The 22,716-nt window shown below is 36.5% G+C and overlaps 1 pseudogene across 1 annotated transcript in view; it reads right to left on the bottom strand.

The window, feature by feature from the left end:
* Nucleotides 1–2,704: 2,704 nt before the first annotated feature.
* The window catches only part of LOC145964077 (F-box only protein 21-like), a 365,010-nt pseudogene continuing 344,998 nt past the window's right edge, over nucleotides 2,705–22,716 (bottom strand). Inside the window, exons 6-9 of the transcript XR_014436342.1 lie at nucleotides 3,619–3,732; nucleotides 3,247–3,411; nucleotides 3,106–3,190; nucleotides 2,705–2,859 (exon numbers count right to left, since the gene is read on the bottom strand). The product of XR_014436342.1 is annotated as an F-box only protein 21-like (transcript). The remainder of the gene's footprint in view (nucleotides 2,860–3,105; nucleotides 3,191–3,246; nucleotides 3,412–3,618; nucleotides 3,733–22,716) is intronic.

Below are 22,716 nucleotides of genomic sequence, written 5' to 3'. Positions count from 1 at the left end.
ATTTTGCCACAGCATGTACGTTTAAGAAGATATATTTGATGGAATATATGTTTAATATATAGCGAAGGTCATCATTAAGTATAGAGTAAACTTTGTTTTGTGTTGCAAAATACATGCTTAGAGACAGTGGGTTCCGCTCCCCCCCTTCGAAAGATATAACTTAACATAAACCTATTTCTGATTTAAAACTAAAATTTAGTTTGAGATGAACCTTGCTTCGCATGAAAAGTTGCAAACCCATGTGAACTTCGTTTTATCTTGCAAAGTACATGTGTGGAGACAGTAGGTTCCGCCCCCCCTACAGGGGGGCTCCACTTTCGAAAGATATAACCTAACCCAAATCTATTTCTGATTTAAAATTAAAATTTGGTTGAAATTAGAATAGGTTTGGGTTAAGTTATATCTTTTGGAAGTGGAGCCCCCCCGTAGGGGACAGAACCTACTATCTCCAAGCATGTACTTTGCAAGATAAAACGAAGTTCACATGGGTTTGCAACTTTTCACGCGAAGCAAGGTTCATCTCAAACCAAATTTTAATTTTAAATTAGAAATAGATTTAGGTTAGGTTATATCTTCCGAAAGTGGAGCCCCCCCGTAGGAAGGGCGGAACACACTGTATCCACGCATGTACATTTCATCTTGACTCTTAAAACGTACATAATGTCTAAAAATTGCACATAATTCGTAAAACTTTTTTCGTTAATAACTTTTTAATGAATAGTGAGCGACACTTAAAACTTTTTGATTCTTACTCACGAAAGGACAACATATGTCAAGATCATTGAAATCGGTGAGGTCGTCCGTAAAGTGCATAATTACCAAAAATGTATATGCAACTTACGTATACGTTTTTCTCTATCTTACCTTACGTCCACGACTGTGACAGACCTAAGCGCTTATGTCTCATTCTCTGCCAGCAGCCTAAATTATCGTAATAATTGCATACATACATATTATTATATATGTACATAATGATGTAAATGTGTGTGTGTCTGCGCGCACGTCATGTATATATATAAATATATTAAAGAAAAGAGTGATATCCCTAAAAAAACTAACCTTTTCAAAAAAGGTAAAAAAAAGGCGCCAAGTTCACGCGAGCAAGTGGAAAACTATTATATTCTTCACATTTGTTTTAATATATCCTTCAAAAATTAATGATATCAAAAAATTGCGCCAACTGAAAATAATATATTTATTATAATAAATATTATATTGCTACATATTAGATATATTTTTTTTAATATTGTAAACAAGAAAAGAAATTTTACAGTGTAAATTTTTATTCAGTTAGTACAACTTTTTAATATTATTATTTTTATAAAAAATTAAAACAATTACTTTATATAACTTTTTCTGGTTAAAATATTTTTGTAGATTTTTATTTTCAGTTGGCGCAATTTTTTGATATCATTAATTTTTGTAGGATATATTAAAACAAATGTAGAGAATATAGTTTCCACTTGCTCGCGTGAACTTGGCGCCTTTTTTTTACCTTTTTTGAAAAGATTAGTTTTTTTAAGGATACATATATACACGTATACATATCTTTCAAAATTATTATTATTTATAAGGATAAAAATTAATAACGTCAGTAAAAATGAATAAAAATATTTTATTATTGCTTCTGGTAATATTGTTATTGTTACAAAACATAACATATAATTATCATATTACAGAAGAAGAAAGATCATGATCAAATTATACAATTCTTATATATATAAGGATTTTGACTATTGAATAAGAGTTGTATATTGCTTGTTATTTTGATCTTTCTAAATATACACCGAGTTTCTTAAACGCTATATGTTTTTATGTTACCATCGTAAAGAAGAATGAAGATTTCTAAAAAGATAACCCTCTAAAAAAAAACCTTACAAAGGTAAAAAGAATACGCCGAGTACATAAAAAATATTCTACCTTGTATGCATGTTTAATAAAAAAATTTCTTCAAAATAATTTACAGTAATTTTCCTCCAGAAAATCATTTTTCTAAAAAACAAAACCTCAACAAATAATTTTCATAAAAAAATATTAAAAAATAAAATATCAAAACTAAATATGAAATCAATAATTACTATTAGCCAAGTACTTAAGAGCGATTTGTAAATTTGATATAATATTTGCCATGAAATATCAATTTTATACTGTAGAAATATTATACATAAATTCTCCCTAAGAAATTAAAACGCATTTTATATTTATTCAGACAAAATTGATTGAATGTTTAAAATATTTAATGAGAATTAGGATTCTTTTAATTCTTAACACATTTTTTATATAATGTATATAATTAAAAAAAAAGTTTTATGCAAGTTTTAAATCGCAGTTTTTAAATTGAGATAAGTTATAAAAACTTGGCGTGCCCAAATCGTAATCAAATACATATTAAATATTTAATTACATAATGTCTAATATTTTACATTTTATTGGAGATATATTTGTTTATAATGTAAACAATACGGGCACGCCAAGACACGCGCGAGACACTACCGTGTCTCTTGATGACAACTTTTTTTAATATAACTTCTTGTACATATAATTGTAATATTTTAAAATTATATTGTTTATTTTGCGCAATTTCATAATTTATATTATATTTTGACTCAATAATAGGTGAATTCTTGGTGTTTTAATGTAACATTTGTCAAAAGTTTTATATATTCTAAATATAACACACATTATACAATTTACATATTTTTATCTAGTCGTCAGATATTGTTGCAGTTATAGCGATATCATACGGGTAATATCTCGCCAGCATTTCGTTTGGCACATAATGCGTGTCTTCAAATTTACAAAAGTAGCGCCCTATTTCGTTATTATCGATCCATTTCGACGTTGTTTTAGTTATCGCATCTAAAGTAAAAAGTAAAAAATAAATTAATATATGGTGAACTAAATAACATATATAGATCAAATAAGATTATATAAATGAAAAAATAATAAAATAAGACAACTAAAGTATAAAAAGAATAAACATCTAAAATATCTAAAATAAATCTAAATAAAATGTCCTGATATTATGTTATATGTATATAAAGAGGCGAGTTCGTACAATAAACAAATGTAATTTAAAATAAAAATTTAAATTGATATTCATACCCTTTTCGACGTAACACATTTCGTTATTTTCGGTAAGGATTATGTAATGTGTTTGCCGCTTTGTACTACTAAAATTGCTACAGATCTTTAATGGCACAACAGGATCCGTTAATTTGTTTATTTGTTTACGGAGAACTTAACAATATGTCTGTCTTCATATCGGTGCCATCCGATTATCACGCCGGCAGAACTATCCGCAGATTGATCAAATTTTTTTTGATTATGTGTTACGACCATTCCAACCGCAAATTTTACTTCCTTCGGTCTTATATTGGATTGTTCTATTTGATTAACGTGAAAACTGAGCTGGAAAATGTAAAATCAGATGTTAATGGATGTCTCTTGTCAAGTAATATCTAGAAATGGAATTTTGTAGAAAGCCTTTTAATTACAGCTAATTAAATTATAAATAATTATAATTCATATATAATTGTATGTGTTATCAAAGAGAAATGTCAGAGATTTTTTATTATTATTACATATTAATATGTGGTATGTATAATGCTAAAATACCTCTTTTAAATTCGTACCCCAGACGTATCCAAATGCCATTTCCTGCGGCATAACCATTAAAGTGTTATTACACCATTCCAAATTTACAAGTATTTCTAGCATCTCCAGCAGTATCTGAAAAAAAAGATGTAATATATGAACAGAGCTCCTATTACAAACAGAAAAGGACAAATTGTATATTTTTCTGCCTATATAAAGTGTTTCATTGGCTCATATCTTTGTCATGGCGTTACAAGATTAATAAATTAATTAGAGTTAAATTTATAGAAAAATCATATCATATGAGTAATACCTCGTTAGCTGTTACTGCGAAAGGTTCTCTAGAACACTGTTGCTTGACGAGACAATCCGGGAATGTGTTAAAACTTATGTTAAAACATCTTACATCTTCTAAACTACTCGTGGCACTATAAATAATAAAACAAATTATATATGTGTGCGTGTGTATATATGATAAGAAGAAAATACCGAAAAACTCGGATAACTATTAATCTAATATTATACTTACTATTTTGGTTTCCAAAATATACGTCTACTGGAGCGATATGGCAACTTTGCTATATCGCAACGTAGGCCAAGTCTCCTCGCCACACTATGATATATTATTAATAAAACTATTTCTTGGTCATATTTATTTTATAAGACCTGTGTCAGTAATTACAATACAATAAATTAATTACAGAGAAAAAGAGAGGAAAGGTGTGCTTTTAACATAATAATACGAATATACGGTCACGTTTACGGCATAATTGGGCATAATTTCAATGTATTATAATACAAATCTTTAATAACTTACATTATCTATACACATGTATTCCAAATCTGTGTTTTTCGATTTGTTTGGTCTGAAGTTTAATTTGTCAAATATATATTCCTCGAGTGCATCCATAATTTGCGTTCCTTCCATTTCATCCCAATGATTATCATCGATGTTGTTGTTTTTCCAGTAGGCAAAATTTTCAGCAGACGTCGAAAATATTCAATGGTCGGGGTGTTTTTCTCTGAGACAATTCAATACTTCTAATGCGATATTATTTAGTGACACTTTCACAAACGAATAAAATACATCCTTTTGGGGTTGGAACCATTGTGCTACTATAAAAAATTACTTAGCGCTCTCCCTCTCTCTCTCTCACACACACACACACACATACACACACACATACACACACATTATTCTATATTTATAAAATAGATTACTATATTAAAATTAATAAAACAAAAAATAATTAAATTAACAAAATAAACATGTAAAATTTGTAATTTTCAAGTTTTCATTTCTCCTTATTATTATATAGTTAGTATATTATATTTATTATATTACTCAAGTGATACATTGCGCGATTAATGGAATAAAATTACAAAAAATGCATAAAACAAGAAATTACCTGTGAGAAAACTTTTTTTCCCAATACTTGTATTTGGCTGCCCACTCGAATTGTTTGCACGTGCATCTGAAGTTAATGATATCCTCAACACTGATATCATTATAGTTAAGAATACGAGCTATCAACTCTTCAGGTAAGCACATTATCGAAGCCATTACGAAAAGAATTCAGTAAAACACTGCGAAAAAATGTAATTTAAGATAATCACAACTATTCTCGCGTATAATTAATTCTCTATGAGAAAGCGCACACGAAATTTATTGCAGTACAGTTGCTATGAGAGTTCTCCACACTTTGTCCACCCTCACTCTGGACTGTATACCTGTAGGTTTGGAAATTTTCAGCTTTCCCCCACCATAATTGTCACGTGAGCTTAGGAAAAAAACCGAAAAGATACGGAAGACGACACTTTCATTCTGCACATGCACCATTAAGATAATAAAAGATGGGGAAAAAGGGAACACATTTTCTCGAAATCTATTTTCAGAAATCGACATTTCCTTGCGATAAAATATTTGATCATTGATTCTTTTGTCTCGATATCGACCATCTCTAAAACTCACGTGTAACACATATAGGATCCTAAGAAATTTCAACTTTTACAAAATGTACGTATAAAGTAAACGGTTTCTGAAAAAAATAATTTTAAAAAGAACTTTCCCTTTTTTGGACACAAAATTTCTTTCGAATTAAAAGGAAGGGAGAGGTCCTTCGGATGACGCACATAAATCTTTTGTTCAATACATATGTTTTTGCCATAGAGGTTCAACGTTATATTTTTTGCATGCAAGATAGAAGATAATCTTAAATATTTTTAGGATACGATAAGGGTAAAATATGTAAGATAGAGGATTATCTTAAATATTAGGAAATAAATAGGAAATGAACTATTTACTTTACGCAATCTAATCGTTATCTTTGTGCGCTGTACAAAAAACTTTTGTTCCATACATATGTTCTTGCCATAGAGGGACAGCGCACAGAGATAATGATTAGATTGAGTAAAGTAAATAGTTCGTTTCCTATTTATTTCCTAATATTTAATATAATCCTCTATCTTACATATTTTACCCTTATCGTATCCTAAAAATATTTAAAATTATCTTCTATCTTGCATGCAGGTAAAAGACGTTGACCCTCTATGGCAAAAACAGATGTATTGAACAAAAGATTTATGTGCGTCATCCGAAGGACCTCTCCCTTCCTTGTAGTTCGAAAGAAATTTTCTGTCCATAAAAGGCAAAGTTCTTTTTAAAATTATTTTTCATAGAAATCTCTCGTTTATTTTATGCGTACATTTATGGCAAAAACAAATGTATTGAACAAAAGATTTATGTGCGTCATCCGAAGGACCTCTCCCTTCCTTTTAGTTCGAAAGAAATTTTATGACCATAAAAGGGAAAGTTCTTTTTAAAATTATTTTTTCTAGAAACCGTTTACTTAATGCGTACATTTTGTTCAATTGGTAATTATGCATAAAAAGGGCCCACCTTCGCACAAATGTTTTAATGACGTATGAAGATGTTATCCCTGATTAACATTCTGAAGGTTTTAGCCGGCAGTCGTTCTTTATTCAAAAGTTATTAACAAATAAATGTGAGAAATATTGACATAAAGATTCTACTTTATTTGTTCATCGATTTGCTTTATTTTTAAATATGTTATAGGGGAGATCTTCCCGAGTAATTTCGTATATATATACAATATATAAGGGTCGGACTCAAATAGTTTTGGAGATATAGGCTGAAAAAGGATAAAAATAATAAATACAAAAATAAGGTAAACCTTCCGAAAACCCACCTATATGAAATAATGGGTAAGAATATTCAATTCGTACGTATTCTTACCTCCTGAACACGAATATGAAACTTAAAAATGGCGGTTGAACTCGCAAGTTGAAGAAAAACGCACAAAAAGGTAAATTAAAGGTAATAAAAGAAGTAAACAATTTAAATTTATATAGAATTTAATACAATTTAATACAATTAAAAAATATCACAAATGGATGTGTACACACACACATGCACACATACACGCTCGCGCGCGCGGGGGGTGCAAGGGGGGGCCGAAGGCCGCCCCCTTCCGCAACTGTTCCGCCGGTAGGCAAGGTGGACCTCGCTTTACAACTTACAGTATATATCCATTGTGATTGAACTCTTTGCAATGCATCCCCTACCGGCGGTGTGGTTGCGGGAGGAGGGCCGAAGGCCCCCCTTGCACCCCTCGCGCGCGCGCGCGCGCGCGCGTGTGTGTGTGTGTGTACACATATATTTATGATATTTTTTAATTGTATTAAATTGTATTAAATTCTATATAAATTTAAATTGTTTACCTTTCTTTATTTACCTTTAATTTACATTTTGTTAAACGTGGAATCTTCTTTCGTTTTCAAAAAAGCGTAAGAAAAAGCCAAGAGAAGGATCAAGACGCGCTGCAATTAATTAATATCTTTTTTATATTGATTTTCCATGATAATAGCTAAATAAATATTTAATAATAACTATATTTATTTATAAATAAATTAAATATTATTATTGATATTAAATAAATAAATATTTAATATTAATAATAATAGTAAAATATTTAATATTAATATTTAATATTAATAGTAAAATATTCAATATTTTAAAAACATTCATTTATTCTAATTAATTTTGAATATCATATGATGTATGTATATCGTATGATAATAATAATATTATACGCGCGTTAAATGTTTAATATTGTATGTTGGCCGCGTTCTTCGGTCAAACACATGATTACGTTCGGCAGCGCTGTTAGTACCTTAACCTACTGTAACCTAACATAACTACAGCTGTTTGCTACCGCCGAATAAATATCGTCGCGTTGTCGCGTTGTTGCGTCGTTGCGTCGTGTAATAACGTGTGTGTCCGCGTGTATTTCTTTCATCGAGGGATTTTTAATTGCTAACGGTGAATATTCGGCAGTGATTGATAATGATTAGTGATAGAGATAGTAATAGTTTAGTAAATTCTCATTTTATCGAGTGAGTGAATAAATGTGGTTTCGTTGAAGTTTACAAAAGAGTACAGTTTATAAAAAGAAAAACTTTCGACTAATTATTTAGTGTGGATGTCTCTGTCTTTTGTAACGTGTGATATCTACGTTAAATTTGAGTGAAAGTGCGATCTATCGGAATATTTATTTCTCAAGAAACTACAGCAATAATTAGCAGAAGTCATCGAACAAGGTAACAATAATTATTCTTTGGCGTTGTGTCAAATAAAATCTTGGGAAGTCAGATAGTGTCCCAGAGGAAATTCGTAAAAAGAGAGGGGTTTTTAGTGGGTAGGGAGTACCGAGTTGGTAATTAGACTTGGTACTCGAGTCCCACATAACTCACCGGACCAACCGGTGAGTATGCATAAAATGCATTTTCCCCTCTCGTAAAAAAAAAAAAAAAAAACCCACGGGTAAGTGAGCGAATGAGAGAGAGAAAGAGAGAGAGAAGAGAGAGAGAGAGAGAGAAGAGAGAAAGAGAATGTATGTATTCGCATGTATGTCCGTGCATAGTATAGTGACCAGCTGATCGCCGAAGGCGCTCCGCGTGAGCGCCCGCGTCTGACGGTCAGTTGCGCCGCCCTTGCCTGCCTCTTGTATCCGATCCGTAATAAGTGAAATATTTCTCTTAATAATTCAAAAACTATGCTTTGCACGAAATTGTGCCAAAGGAAAAATCGTCTTAGAATTCGATCAAGATTATGTTTTTGCAAAAACATAAAGTTATTTAGAATCATTCTGTATACAGGGTTTTTGAAAAGTCCGGAAACGGTTGAATATCTAAAAAATAAAGCATTTTAGAGAAAAATGTTTTAAATAAAAGTTGTTTGGTTTAAAGAGAGCTACATAAAAGCTAATAAAAGTTGTTTGATTTAAAGAAACAACTGTATGTTTTCTTTACACCAATTGATTCCTCTCATTATTTTGTACATAAAAGTATTAAGATAAGATAATCGAAAAATGAATATTTTACAAGATATTTTACGGTTTATGTAAAATTAAGAAATTATTTCAAGCCTCATAACTCAAAAAGTACTTAACGAAAAGGTACTTAATTATAGTGTTTTGGAAAGCTCTCGAGATAAGCTACAAGAATATACAATGACAAATAGTAGGTTCCATTTAAGAAATTGAAGGTGACCTTCATGTGACCTTCAAATAACTCTTCAAGGTCAAACCAATGATACCATCTTATGGACCCTCGAAACCATAAAACTTTTGTCTGAAACATTTTTCTCTAAAATGCTTTGTTTCCGAAATAATTGCGTGCGTTAATTAAAATGGCTCACCCTGTATATATATATATATATATATATATATATATATATATATATATATATGTGTGTGTGTGTGTGTGTGTGTGTGTGTGTGTGTGTGTAAATATGTATATATACGTGTACACACACACACACACACACACACACACACACACACACACACACATGTATGTAAGGAAATGTGTAAATAATATTTTGACCTTTTATCAATTAGAAAATTGATTATATTTTATTATTTAGTAGGTATACAGGGCCGGTTCTAACTCAGGTCCTCTCAGGGGGGTGAGGTGCGAGGGGGGAACCGCGGTGCGGGGGTGAGTGACGTTACGCGCGGGAAGGGGGAATGACGTCACGCGCGGGGAAGGGGTGAGTGACGTCACGCGCGGGGAAGGGAAGAGTGACGTCACGCGCGGGGAGGGTATGAGTGACGTCACGCGCGGGAAGGGGGGAACCGCGGTGCGGAGAAGTGACGTCACGCGCGGGGAAGGGGGATCCGCGGCGCGACCGATGGACGAGGGGGTCCGCGCGGGGAAGGGGGGATCCGCGGTGCGACCGATGGACGAGGGGGTCCGCGAGGAGAAGGGGGATCCGCGGAAAGAAGACGGTGGTGTGAGAAGGATAGCGCTACGTGTGGGAAAAGGATAGCGCTAAGTGTGCGAAGAGGACAGTGCGACAAGGATAGCGTCAACGTATGACAAGGATGACGTCAACGTGGGACAAGGACGATGCATTGTAAGATGGCGCATAGGTGGGAGAAGGACGACGTAAAGGTAAGTGAGTGAGTGATAGCGACGAACATATGAAAGAAAGAGAGAACGATAATATCGCGAACAACGCGTGCGAGAGAGAACGATATTGCAAGAACAATGCGTGCGCGAGAGAACGATAGCGCGAAGAGAACGCATACGAAAGAGAAACTTACGATTAACGCGTGAGAGAGAGAGAACTATAATATGGCGAGACTTAGAACGATAATAGTGCAAGACAATGCGTGCGAGAGAGAACGATATTGCAAGAACAACGCGAGTGAGAGAGAACGCATACGAAACAGAGACTTATGATTAACGCGATACTTACAACTAGCGCAAGAGAGAGACGCAAGGGATGGGAGCGCAAGGAGAGGCGCGTAAATAAATACATTTTTTCAATCAAAATATAAAATATACATTTATTAAAGTGTGTACATTTTTTTGTCATAGCGCGTACGAGAGAGATTACTTATTCTGTCTAAGCGCGAGAGAAAGAGATAGCGCGAAAGAACAATGACGAAGATAGAGAGAACTTAAGATTAACGCGTGCGAGAGAGAACGATATTGCAAGAACAACGCAAGTGAGAGAGAACGCAAATGATTAACGCGTGCGAGAGAGAACTATAATATCGCGAGACTTAGAACGATAATAGCGCAAGACAACGCGTGCGAGAGAGAACGATATTGCAAGAACAACGCGAGGGAAAGAGAACGCATACGAAAGAGAGACTTATGATTAACGCGAGACTTACAACTAGTGCAATAGAGAGAGAGAGACGCAAGAGATGGGAACGCAAGGAGAGACGCGTAAATAATCACATTCTTTTTTAAATTACAAATATAAAATTTATTTAAATGTGTGTTATACATTGCGTGTGTGTGTGTGTGTGTGTCTAATAATAGTTATATAATAATATAAAATTAAAATTTAATGGGGGTGATACGCCGGGCTAAGGGGGAGGCCGCTCCTGGAACAGAAAAGACACACATTTCATTAGATTTAATAATTTATTTGAGGATACTTTTGATGTATTATAAATTGTAAGTTACTTACAATTTATGTTTCTTTAAAGAAGAGTTTGTTACGCGTCGCCGAATTCTCACTCTAAGTAGGCAGCATATAGTAAGGTTCGAGCAACTCCTCTCGTTGCTCTTCTATATTAGGAGGTTCAGACGATAAAAAATGTATCTTCCATATTTCCATATGGTTAGTATCGTATACTATAACGGACATATTATCTATATCATATCCTTGCTTCTTGAGGGTACGGAACGTATGACAATATTCCTGGTAACAATCCTTGCAGTCTAGGACAGGTCTTATCACCGTTACCTCCGTGCCGCAGTGACAGCACCTAAACGGCGTAAACGGTCCCTCGAAGAACACGTGGAAATAATTATGTTTTAATGTATAATTTCGATAAAATCCGTACCGGCAATCCTTGCAGTAGTGTCGGTCTCGGCGTAGATAGGACTCGGTCCAGAAACATTTTGCAATGTGTATTCTTGGGAGATCAGAGTGAAAGCGAGGATCAGACCTCGGTTTGTATGGTTTAGGAATACACATAATTTTATCTCTTCTTTTCCTAATTATTGTAAATAAATGTACTGTCAATATAATTCTTTCATAAAATATACGGAATAGAGTAAAAGAAAGTGTAATAAACTCACAGCTCACTTTTCTTCCTCGCACACTCTCCACAACTTTGTGACAAGGCAACGAGGTCTCGACACGAGGTTTTATAGTAGAGATGTGGCATTATCACCATATCAAAAACGCGTCGTAAGACGAAAGTACGGTCCCATGCAACTCAGCATGGTATATAATATTAATATTATCATATTACAACTTTGTGAGAAGACAACGAGGTCTCGGTACAAAACTTTAGAATAGGGACGTATCATTATCGCTTTACCAAAAACGTGTCGTAAGACAAAAGTATGCGCGGTCCCATGCAACTTAGCATGATATAACGTTATAATATAATGCATCAACCCTGATCGAACGGTAATTAAACGCTCGTCGAACGGAAATGAACACCCGTCGAACGGAAATGAACGGTTATCGAACGACCGTCGAACGGAAACGAACGCTCGTTGAACGAAAATGAACGACCGTCGAACGGAAATGAATGGTCATCGAACGACCGTCGAACGGAAACGAACGCTCGTCGAACGGAAATGAACGACCGTCGAACGGCTATCGAACGGTAATTGAACGGTCATCGAACGGAAACGAACGCTCGTCGAACGGAAATGAACGCCCGTCGAACGGCAATTGAACGGTCATCGAATGGAAATGAACGGTCATCAAACGCCCGTCGAACGGAAACGAACGCCCGTTGAACAGAAATGAACGGTCATCGAATGGCAATTGAACGGCTATCGAACGGAAACGAACGCCCGTTGAACGGAAATGAACGGTCATCGAACGCCCGTCGAACGGTAATTGAACGGTCATCGAACGGAAATGAACGACCGTCGAACGGAAACGAACGCTCGTCGAACAGAAATGAACAACTGTTGAACGGAAATCAACAGCTATCAAACGCAAAACTATATTCAATTATCAAATATTTAAATGTATTACAATGTATCACCATGTATCGAAATACAATAACTGTGTACAGCAGCTGTGTCACGTAGGGAAACACAATAATGCGCACGTACATAGATAAGGAAAAGGAAAGAAAGGAGAGAATAAGAAAGACGATAAAAATATATCGCATCATCAATTTATTATAAATATGGATTCGATGAATCATTATCATGATGTTTCAACCACCAATTATAAATCTTAAATACATTTTGTAAAGCGCAACTTTTTACATGATTTTCACAACGCAAAATATTCTTAACATCTAACTTATTTAAAGAAGCTACATCCTCATAGTCTGCATCCAAAGTTTCGATAATCACATCGTTTCTCGCATCATTGTCCAGTATATCGGCTAGCCATTGTCGTTTTTCGTGCCCTTTAACGTATACGAGAGGTGACGCATCATCCTCCTCCGTTGCACCCATCACCGCCGTCGTAATTAAACGTTTCGATTTCCAATATGAAACGTGTCCATCATCCCACGATAATCCATGGTGATTTTTCTATTCTTCAATTAATCGAATATAAAGAATCACCATTTACTATCTCAGATTCTATTTACGGATCATCATTTTTTATCGCTACGGGATTTCACGGAATTCATGTTATTATTGGAACAACTTTTTTATTAGTCTCTTTTTCGTTTACTATCCCTTCATTTTAGAAATACTCATCATTTTGGATTTGAAGCAGCTGCTTGATATTGACATTTTGTAGATATTGTTTGACTATTTCTTTATATCTCAATTTATTGATGAAGATATTAACATTATTTATATAGTATAAAAATTACATTTAATTTCCAATTAAAAAATTTAATTAACTTCTTAATGTAAATAATTTTTTTTTTATTATTATTATAATTATATTTTTTTTTATTGCCTTTATAATTTTAATTTTAAATATTTTAATTTCTTCAAAATTATTAAAAAATCGAGAAAAAATATCCCCATTTGAGTGTGGATTTGACCCTATTTCTAAATCTCGTATACCATTTAGAATTCAATTTTTTCTAATTAGATTAATCTTTTTAATCTTTGATATTGAAATTACATTATTAATCCCCTTAGTTCTATTAATACACACATTTAATAAAATACCTATTTTTCTTTCATTTTTATTTTTAATTATTCTAATCATTGGATTATTAATTGAATACCTAGAAAAATCTATTGATTGAAAAATTTAATAAAATGTTATTAATAATATAAAAAGGATTTTAGTTAAACAAATAACATTTAAATTGCTCTTAAAAAATAATAAAAAATACCATAAAACCTGGCATCTCTCAGATTTTGTGAGCATGTGCCATGGTTCGGGACATGTAAAAATGTAATGAGAAAGTACGGATCCCTTTCTCAGAACCGCAGCTTCCTTCATGACAAAATTTTTCCCAACGATAAATCCTTGTAGATCCACAAACGTTGGCGGAGCCATGATGACAAGATCTGATCGCAGACTGATGTCGATCGTCAAACATCTCAATCTTTTATATTTTTCTTCATATGCAATGGAGGGGATATTTGCTGACTTATGTAATTTTGCGGACTACATTGGTCAATGGATTATATTCGACAACCCGATCGTGCAAGATGAGACAATAGGCGGTAGTATTCGCCGGTATATTTTCCCTGCATTCAAACTCTATTTTCACGTCCACGGTAGCAGTTTTGACAGACTCGTTTTGCCGCGAGCAATCAATGATCGCGAGAGGACCGTAATGTAGAAACTTTGAAATAGCGTGGTGCTGTTATCGTATCCGTAATAAGATTTGCGAAAACGAGAGTACATGTCGAATAGGACGGCGAATCTATTTTTTTCAAAATCTAAATTTAAATCATCGTAGGAATAAAATTCCGAGTTTAAATAGAGTTAACGTTGGTTTGCAGTGCAAAGATCACGTATCGTGGTTTCTCTAACTGGGAGGCAGCTTTCACGGTCCACGAATACTTAGTCGTGCTATGCAGCAGAGGAAATTCGTATAGATCCCAAGATCGGAAACTCATGTTCAAGTATCGTCCGCTTTCCAACATTCGTAACATCGACAATTTATTAATCTCGTTCAATATTACATGAGGCATACGCCACTGTATCTTGAGTAATTCAATCTCAGCTTCCGACGATGGATGTCCGAATAGACAATTATTATCGTTGCGCGAACGTATCAAAATCAATTCGTGACGAGCGTTAATCACAACGCGTTTATAATCTTCGCAAAATCCCAGCAACATGTTGAGCGGTACGCAATAGTTGAAATAATTTTTGTCACCGTTGTACGTCAAATCCCACGCAGCGTTCTTCAAGTTTATACTTTTCTGGTGCGTTAGAGAGACATAATTTTTGAGCGTCGAAGTTATTCCAACATTTCTGTTGCGATCAATCTCTACTCCGTCGAGTTCGTATCGAAGCTCATCAAACATGAATGCGGCGCAATTGTTTCCTAATACAATTTTCATTTCGTCATTCGCTTTACGCACATTAAACCTTCCCTCGATGTAAAGAAAGCTTTCGCACGGTAACGTGTACAAATCCTGATGTTGTATAGGTATTCGTATCTCATCGCTGTATCCAAGCGTCGTATTGGCGTACGAATTGTACGTATGAGTCTCAATCTTGACGATGTGATCGTCAAAGACTGGCTCATCTCCGATATTCAAAATATCAATCATTCTTTTCGTACGATGAATCCCAATGATTTTAAAAATTCACGATTCAACGCGCTCAGCTTCTTTTTAACGGCTATCTTATTATTGTCACCCGATACTCGCCTTACTGCAATAGTATTGTCCCTCGTAAAAGTATTGTCTCTCGCGTACTCCGTTTCGTTCAGCACGAGCATACTATGTTTGTCGCCGCCGTATATGCAATCTTACGATAATTTCCTCTCCTCGAAAATCGAGCAATCGACCTCTTTGATCCACAATACGTATCGTTAAATCCGTAATGCTCCGTACAATGATCGGCAGATAAATGATCTGTGCCGGCGTTTCCGATATCTTATATCCTGGCGGTACGCTCGGTGAAAACTCATGTATCGTGTGTACGCGCATGCCATTGCTGTACGCACCAGTAGTCACGTTACATTCTATACGAATAATATTTACGTTTATAATATTAACCGGTTCGTCCGATTCGTACCACTTGCGAGGCTGCAATATACGATTCGACGAGAATCCAAGCAAGGATCCTACATTGTCGGGTTTGGTAAAGTTTATTCTGTAGGCGCATTTGATTTCGCTCTTTAATGTGCTATGATTGACGCGGAGCGCTATTGGATATTCCTCATCATAATCGTTTTCAACATCTCTGGAAAGGTGTTCATCTCGCAAAATTGCGCGTTTGAGATAGTCATTTATAGCGTGCAATTCGTACGATCCTTCGGGAATCGTAATTTCTTTGTCGTCGTTGCTAAAGTAAAATTTATTATTCGAAAAATTTACGTTCGGAATCGTATGATAAGTTTCAAAATCCGTTAATCCGAGCTCGTAATCGGCATCGGTCAAATCTATAGCGGGAAAATAGCTTACAGCGAGAACGCTGCTTCAGCCAGTCAACGTAAGTGTCAGTGACATGTCGAACGAATACTGAGTCATGACGATGGATTGTCAGGCTTTAAATTGATCGTCGACTGTTTGAAGAAATTTTAAACACAACTGTCCACAGATGCTCTGATTGTAACTTTGATAAGATGTGTAATTGTATTCAATTTTCACTCGTCCGAAATATCGCGCAAGTTCCTTGGGTGGTCGAAGATTTCCAAAACTGTCGAAATAACGACACGATCTCCCCTCTTTGCGTACGCTACCCAATGAGTACCGGGATCATCAACGTCATCCAAATTGACGATACTGCTCTCGTTTCGTCGTACACCGCTTATCGGTAAATTATTGCGCATGAAAACACCTCTAAAGAAAGGTACGCGCATACGTTTCGTCAATTGTTCCAATTGCACGTTAGTTGTCGCACCCGTAGGCATTTTTAATGTTTTTTCGACGTTTTTTTTTCTCTTAGACTTTGTTGAGAATCCCTGTCCACGCTTGTACGGAGCGAGATAAAGTCCGCGACCTTCCATGGCGCGATTGTGACGCTGCAACTCTTCCAGCTGACGTTGCGCCGCCTTGCTATCGTTTACCGCCTTTGCGATTCCCGCCGCACCGCCGGCCAAAGAACCGACAACTCCCAACAACGGTAAAAGTGGTAAAATACCACCGCGTTTCGCTACTGGAAGTATTCGTTTTTTCCTCCTCTTTGTCGTCGACGTCTTTTTCATCCCCATGCCGAGTTTTGTCTTTGCCTTCATTGCCGCCCAAACAGTCGTAGCGGCTGCTCTTTCGCCAAGAGTCGAATCCCTCGCGGTAATGCGTTCTCGCGCTCTTGCAGCTAGTGTGCGATCCGCGACGTGTCGTTGACCGAGATCGTTGCTTCGCGAGTAAGCAATGTCGTGCTCGCGACAAGCGGCGTCCAATGGATTGATGCTTCGATCGCCTCTAGCCAATCGTTTCTCTAATCGAGTTCCCGGGCCGCAAAACTGATAACCGGAAATATGTAATTCGATGGGAAGCGTGTTTATCGCACGATTTAAGAGACCGCTACCTCTTAGGATTCTCGCTGACATTCGTAGCAATCTTTCATTAACGGTGGTGGACCGTCGATGTGTGTTCGCTGCTGGAACGATCTACCAATTCGTTGGGATCGTTCCAATGCACGTAATCGATCATGTTGTCGCTTAGCGTCATGGTGCGCGGCGCGTCTATACCTCTTCCCACCTTTCTATCGGGGAATAATGGCGCAATTATATATTTGTACTTGTATCCTTTGTTACTTTTAATAGGATTATTAACTTTGTTGTCACGTTTATGCGCATTTGTTGCTTTTAATATACTTTGATATTTATACAAATCGTCTTGAGTGTATTTTTTATGATTGGGAATATTTCTAAAAATCAAATCGTAGATACCTTCGGTTCCCGTATATTTTATTCCATCGATAATTATATTATCTTCCATGTCCACATCGAAACGTTTATCACCGAGCATCATTTCCTTCGCTGGTAAATTTAACACCGTAGACGTAATCCATACTTTTATTTTTATCAACACTCATGATAGCTCCTATATATTTTTGTGCTAGTGGACCGAAATGATCTCGGAACGTTTTCTGACCTTCGGACGTTTCTAATTCGTGTCGGACCGATGTTACAAACGAATCGGGCGTGGTCTCATAAATTTCTTCGACGGACGGGAATGGTATTGTTTGACACGGTTGTACTTTTATCGGAGTAGAAACAGTAGCCATATTAGAAAATTGTTTCCTTTGTTTTGATCGATTCGATGTCGAATATATCGGCGAATCGTTTATCGGCATATTTATCCGTGCTCGCTTTATTCCTTGCTTTGACTCTTTTATTTTTTCCTCGTGCTTCTCTCCGAACGTCAAACTCAATGGCTCGATTTTCGGCGCATCAGATTCCACAGTATTTTCGACAAGCTGTTTTAAAGGTTCGGTAATTGGCTTAAATTGTCTTTCCAATGCAACGTCTTCCTCCATTTTACCAGTTTTCAAAGCGCGATATTTTTTGCGAATTGATTCGCTCGTTTTTGCAATCTCTTTCGCAATCTTTTCACGATCGCCGTTCATGATACTCGATCGATGTGTCGATGACGATTGATCGCTTTACGGTATCGCGAAATCATTAAATCCTCTTCTATATCGTCCATTGATCAATGTGCTGTCTTTATCAATGACTACGAAGCCATATTTGCGTTGCCAACATTTCTGACACAATGCGCGGAAATCGTCGTAAGACATGTCGGTATTTACATGATCGTTGTACACATGTTTCAAGTTTGTGCCGTCTTGTTTAAATAAAATCAAAAGATTCGCATTGTCGCGTATAAGATGCTTAGGTATCTTGGCGTACGTTTGACAAAGATAGAAACAGTCGACGCTCGAGTGTCGACCCATTGCAAAGTACTCTCTTATCGTATCTTGCTTGTCGCATGCCACGTCATCAAAGATAAAGATGGAATTCGGAAGCGCCTCGCTCGGTGGAATGACATCGCTGTTATTATAGAATGTAAAATAACCAATTTCGTCTATAGGTGCTAGTAAATTTTCCAAGTATCTACAGGGTGATTCAAAATAACCCCCTTGTCCCTGAAATGACACATTCTTGAATCAATTCTAAGACGATTTTTCCTTTGGCAAAATTTCGTCCGAAACTTAGTTTTTGAATTATTAAAGGAAGTAGTTAACGTATGACGGCTCGAATACAAGAGGCAGGCAAGGGTGGCGCGATTCACCGTCAGACGCGGGTGCTTACGCGGGGTGCCTGCTGCGATCAGCTGGTCGCTATACACATACAGACACACATGCGAACACATACATTCTCTCTCTGTCTGTCTGTCTGTCTGTCTCTCTCTCTCTCTCATTCGCTCACTCATCTGTAATTTTTTTTTTTTTTTACGAGAGAGGGGAAAATGCATTTTATGCATACCCACCGGTCGATCCAGTGAGTTATGTGGGACTCGAGTACCAAGTGGAATTACCAACTCGGTACTCCCTACCCACTAAAAACCCCTCTCTTTTCACGAATTTCCTTTGACACACTGTCCCTCTGACTTCCCGAGATCTGTTTTCACATAACGTCAAAAAATAGTTATTATTACCTTGTTCGATGACTTTTGATGTATTGCTGTAATTGCTTGAAGGAGAAATGAATTTTCCGATAGATCGTACGTTCTCAAATTTAACGTAGATATCACGTTGCAAAAGACAAGAAATCCACACTAAATTATTAACTGAAAGTTTTTCTTCTTTCATGAACTGTATTCTTTTATAAACTTTAACGTAATCACATTTATTTACTCACTCGATGAGACGAGAAATTTACTAATGACTCTATCACTAATCACTATTAATCACTGTCGAATAATAACTGTTGGCGATTAAAAATCACTCGATGAAAGAAACACGCGCGGACACGTTACTACACGACGCGACGACGCGACAATGCGACGATAATTATTCGGCGACTGCAAGCAGTTTTTTGTCATGGTAGGTTGCGGTAGGTTAAGGTACTACTGGCGCTATCGAACGCGATCATGTGTTCGATTGAAGAATGCGGTAAACATAATAAACATTTAACATATTAATATTATTATTATCATGAATGTGTGTGATATCCATACATCGTATATCTATTTAAAAATTAATTAGATTAAATAAGTGTTTTTAAAATATTTATTACATTTACTATTATCATATAAAATATTAATATTAAATATTTATTTAAGATAATAGTAAAAGTAATAAATATTTTAAAAACACTTATTTAATCTAATTAATTTTTAAATAGATATCATACGATGTATGGATATCACACACATTCATGATAATAATAATATTAATATGTTAAATGTTTATTATGTTTACCGCATTCTTCAATCGAACACATGATCCCGTTCGATAGCGCCAGTAGTACCTTAACCTACCGCAACCTACCATGACAAAAAACTGCTTGCAGTCGCCAAATAATTATCGTCGCATTGTCGCGTCGTCGCGTCGTGTAGTAACGTGTCCGCGCGTGTTTCTTTCATCGAATGATTTTTAATCGCCAACAGTTATTATTCGACAGTGATTAATAGTGATTAGTGATAGAGTCATTAGTAAATTTCTCGTCTCATCGAGTGAGTAAATAAATGTGATTATGTTAAAGTTTATAAAAGAATACAGTTCATGAAAGAAGAAAAACTTTCAGTTAATAATTTAGTGTGGATTTCTTGTCTTTTGCAACATGATATCTACGTTAAATTTGAGAACGTACGATCTATCGGAAAATTCATTTCTCCTTCAAGCAATTACAACAATACATCAAAAGTCATCGAACAAGGTAATAATAACTATTTTTTGACGTTATGTGAAAACAGATCTCGGGAAGTCAGAGGGACAGTGTGTCAAAGGAAATTCGTGAAAAGAGAGGGGTTTTTAGTGGGTAGGGAGTACCGAGTTGGTAATTCCACTTGGTACTCGAGTCCCTCATAACTCACTGGATCGACCGGTGGGTATGCATAAAATGCATTTTCCCCTCTCTCGTAAAAAAAAAAAAAAAAAGAAAATTACAGGTGAGTGAGCGAATGAGAGAGAGAGAGAGAGAGAGACAGACAGACAGAGAGAGAATGTATGTGTTCGCATGTGTGTCTGTATGTGTATAGCGACCAGCTGATCGCAGCAGGCGCCCCGCGTAAGCACCCGCGTCTGACGGTGAATCGCGCCACCCTTGCCTGCCTCTTGTATTCGAGCCGTCATACGTTAACTACTTCCTTTAATAATTCAAAAACTAAGCTTCGGACGAAATTTTGCCAAAGGAAAAATCGTCTTAGAATTGATTCAAGAATGTGTCATTTCAGGGACAAGGGGGTTATTTTGAATCACCCTGTATATTTCGGTTGTTGAAGCGATTTCGAGTATACGTACACGTTCTCGAAACGTACACCGTACGGACTTTCTATCAAACTAATCAACACGTTTGTCTTACCGCAGTTTGAAGGGCCGCAAACGATACCGCGTATAGTAGTCGGTAGCATGTTTCCATGCTTGCGTACTTTTTTCTCCGATATTAGTCTATCGTCGAAATTTGATACTTTGATTATCCGCGCTTGTCGCACGAACCGCATGTTTTCTCTTTCGAATCAATTTTGCGAATGATCACGAGGGGAAAGACCTATTTATAGAGGTATCTCGACTCGAAACCGCTCAGTATCAAAAATGTTTCTCCTTCTGTCGGATAACAGAGACATTCTCTGGCTTACCGCTGAACAACTGCAGTATATCCCAAAGATTGTTTTACTGCAAAATTTTGATGATTACGTGGAACGATTGTGGGACAAACTTCCAGAATATATAAAGGCTGATTCGGAGGTTCAACAATATCGTTCGTGCATGCGACATTACAATTAGCCGTAGCAGCGAACACACATCGACGGTCCACCACCGTTAATGAAAGATTGCTACGAATGTCAGCGAGAATCGTAAGAGGTAGCGGTCTCTTAAATCGTGCGATAAACGCGCTTCCCATCGAATTACATATTCCCGGTTATCAGTTTTGCGGTCTGGGAACTCGATTAGAGAAACGATTGACTAGAGGGGAAGCATCAATCCATTGGACGCCGCTTGTCGCGAGCACGACATTGCTTACTCGCGAAGCAACGACCTCGGTCAACGACACGTCGCGGATCGCATACTAGCTGCAAGAGCGCGAGAACGCATTACCGCGAGGGATTCGACTCTTGGCGAAAGAGCAGCCGCTACGACTGTTTGGGCGGCAATGAAGGCAAAGACAAAACTCGGCATGGGGATGAAAAAGACGTCGACGACAAAGAGGAGGAAAAAACGAATACTTCCAGTAGCGAAACGCGGTGGTATTTTACCACTTTTACCGTTGTTGGGAGTTGTCGGTTCTTTGGCCGGCGGTGCGGCGGGAATCGCAAAGGCGGTAAACGATAGCAAGGCGGCGCAACGTCAGCTGGAAGAGTTGCAGCGTCACAATCGCGCTATGGAAGGTCGCGGACTTTATCTCGCTCCGTACAAGCGTGGACAGGGATTCTCAACAAAGTCTAAGAGAAAAAAAAACGTCGAAAAAACATTAAAAATGCCTACGGGTGCGACAACTAACGTGCAATTGGAACAATTGGCGAAACGTATGCGCGTACCTTTCTTTAGAGGTGTTTTCATGCGCAATAATTTACCGATAAGCGGTGTACGACGAAACGAGAGCGGTATCGTCAATTTGGATGACGTTGATGGTCCCGGTACTCATTGGGTAGCGTACGCAAAGAGGGGAGATCGTGTCGTTATTTCGACAGTTTTGGAAATCTTCGACCATCCAAGGAACTTGCGCGATATTTCGGACGAGTGAAAATTGAATACAATTACACATCTTATCAAAGTTACAATCAGAGCATCTGTGGACAGTTGTGTTCAAAATTTCTTCAAACAGTCGACGATCAATTTGAAGCCTGACAATCTATCGTCATGACTCAGTATTCGTTCGACATGTCACTGAC

The sequence above is a fragment of the Camponotus vicinus genome, unplaced genomic scaffold, assembly GCF_025532165.1.
Source record: "Camponotus vicinus isolate PSW18456_S1 unplaced genomic scaffold, iyCamVici1.0 SCAF_13, whole genome shotgun sequence".
Classification (NCBI taxonomy): Eukaryota; Metazoa; Arthropoda; class Insecta; order Hymenoptera; family Formicidae; genus Camponotus; species Camponotus vicinus.
Note: the sequence above shows the minus strand (reverse complement) of the source record. Positions and strands in the feature narration are given on the sequence as shown.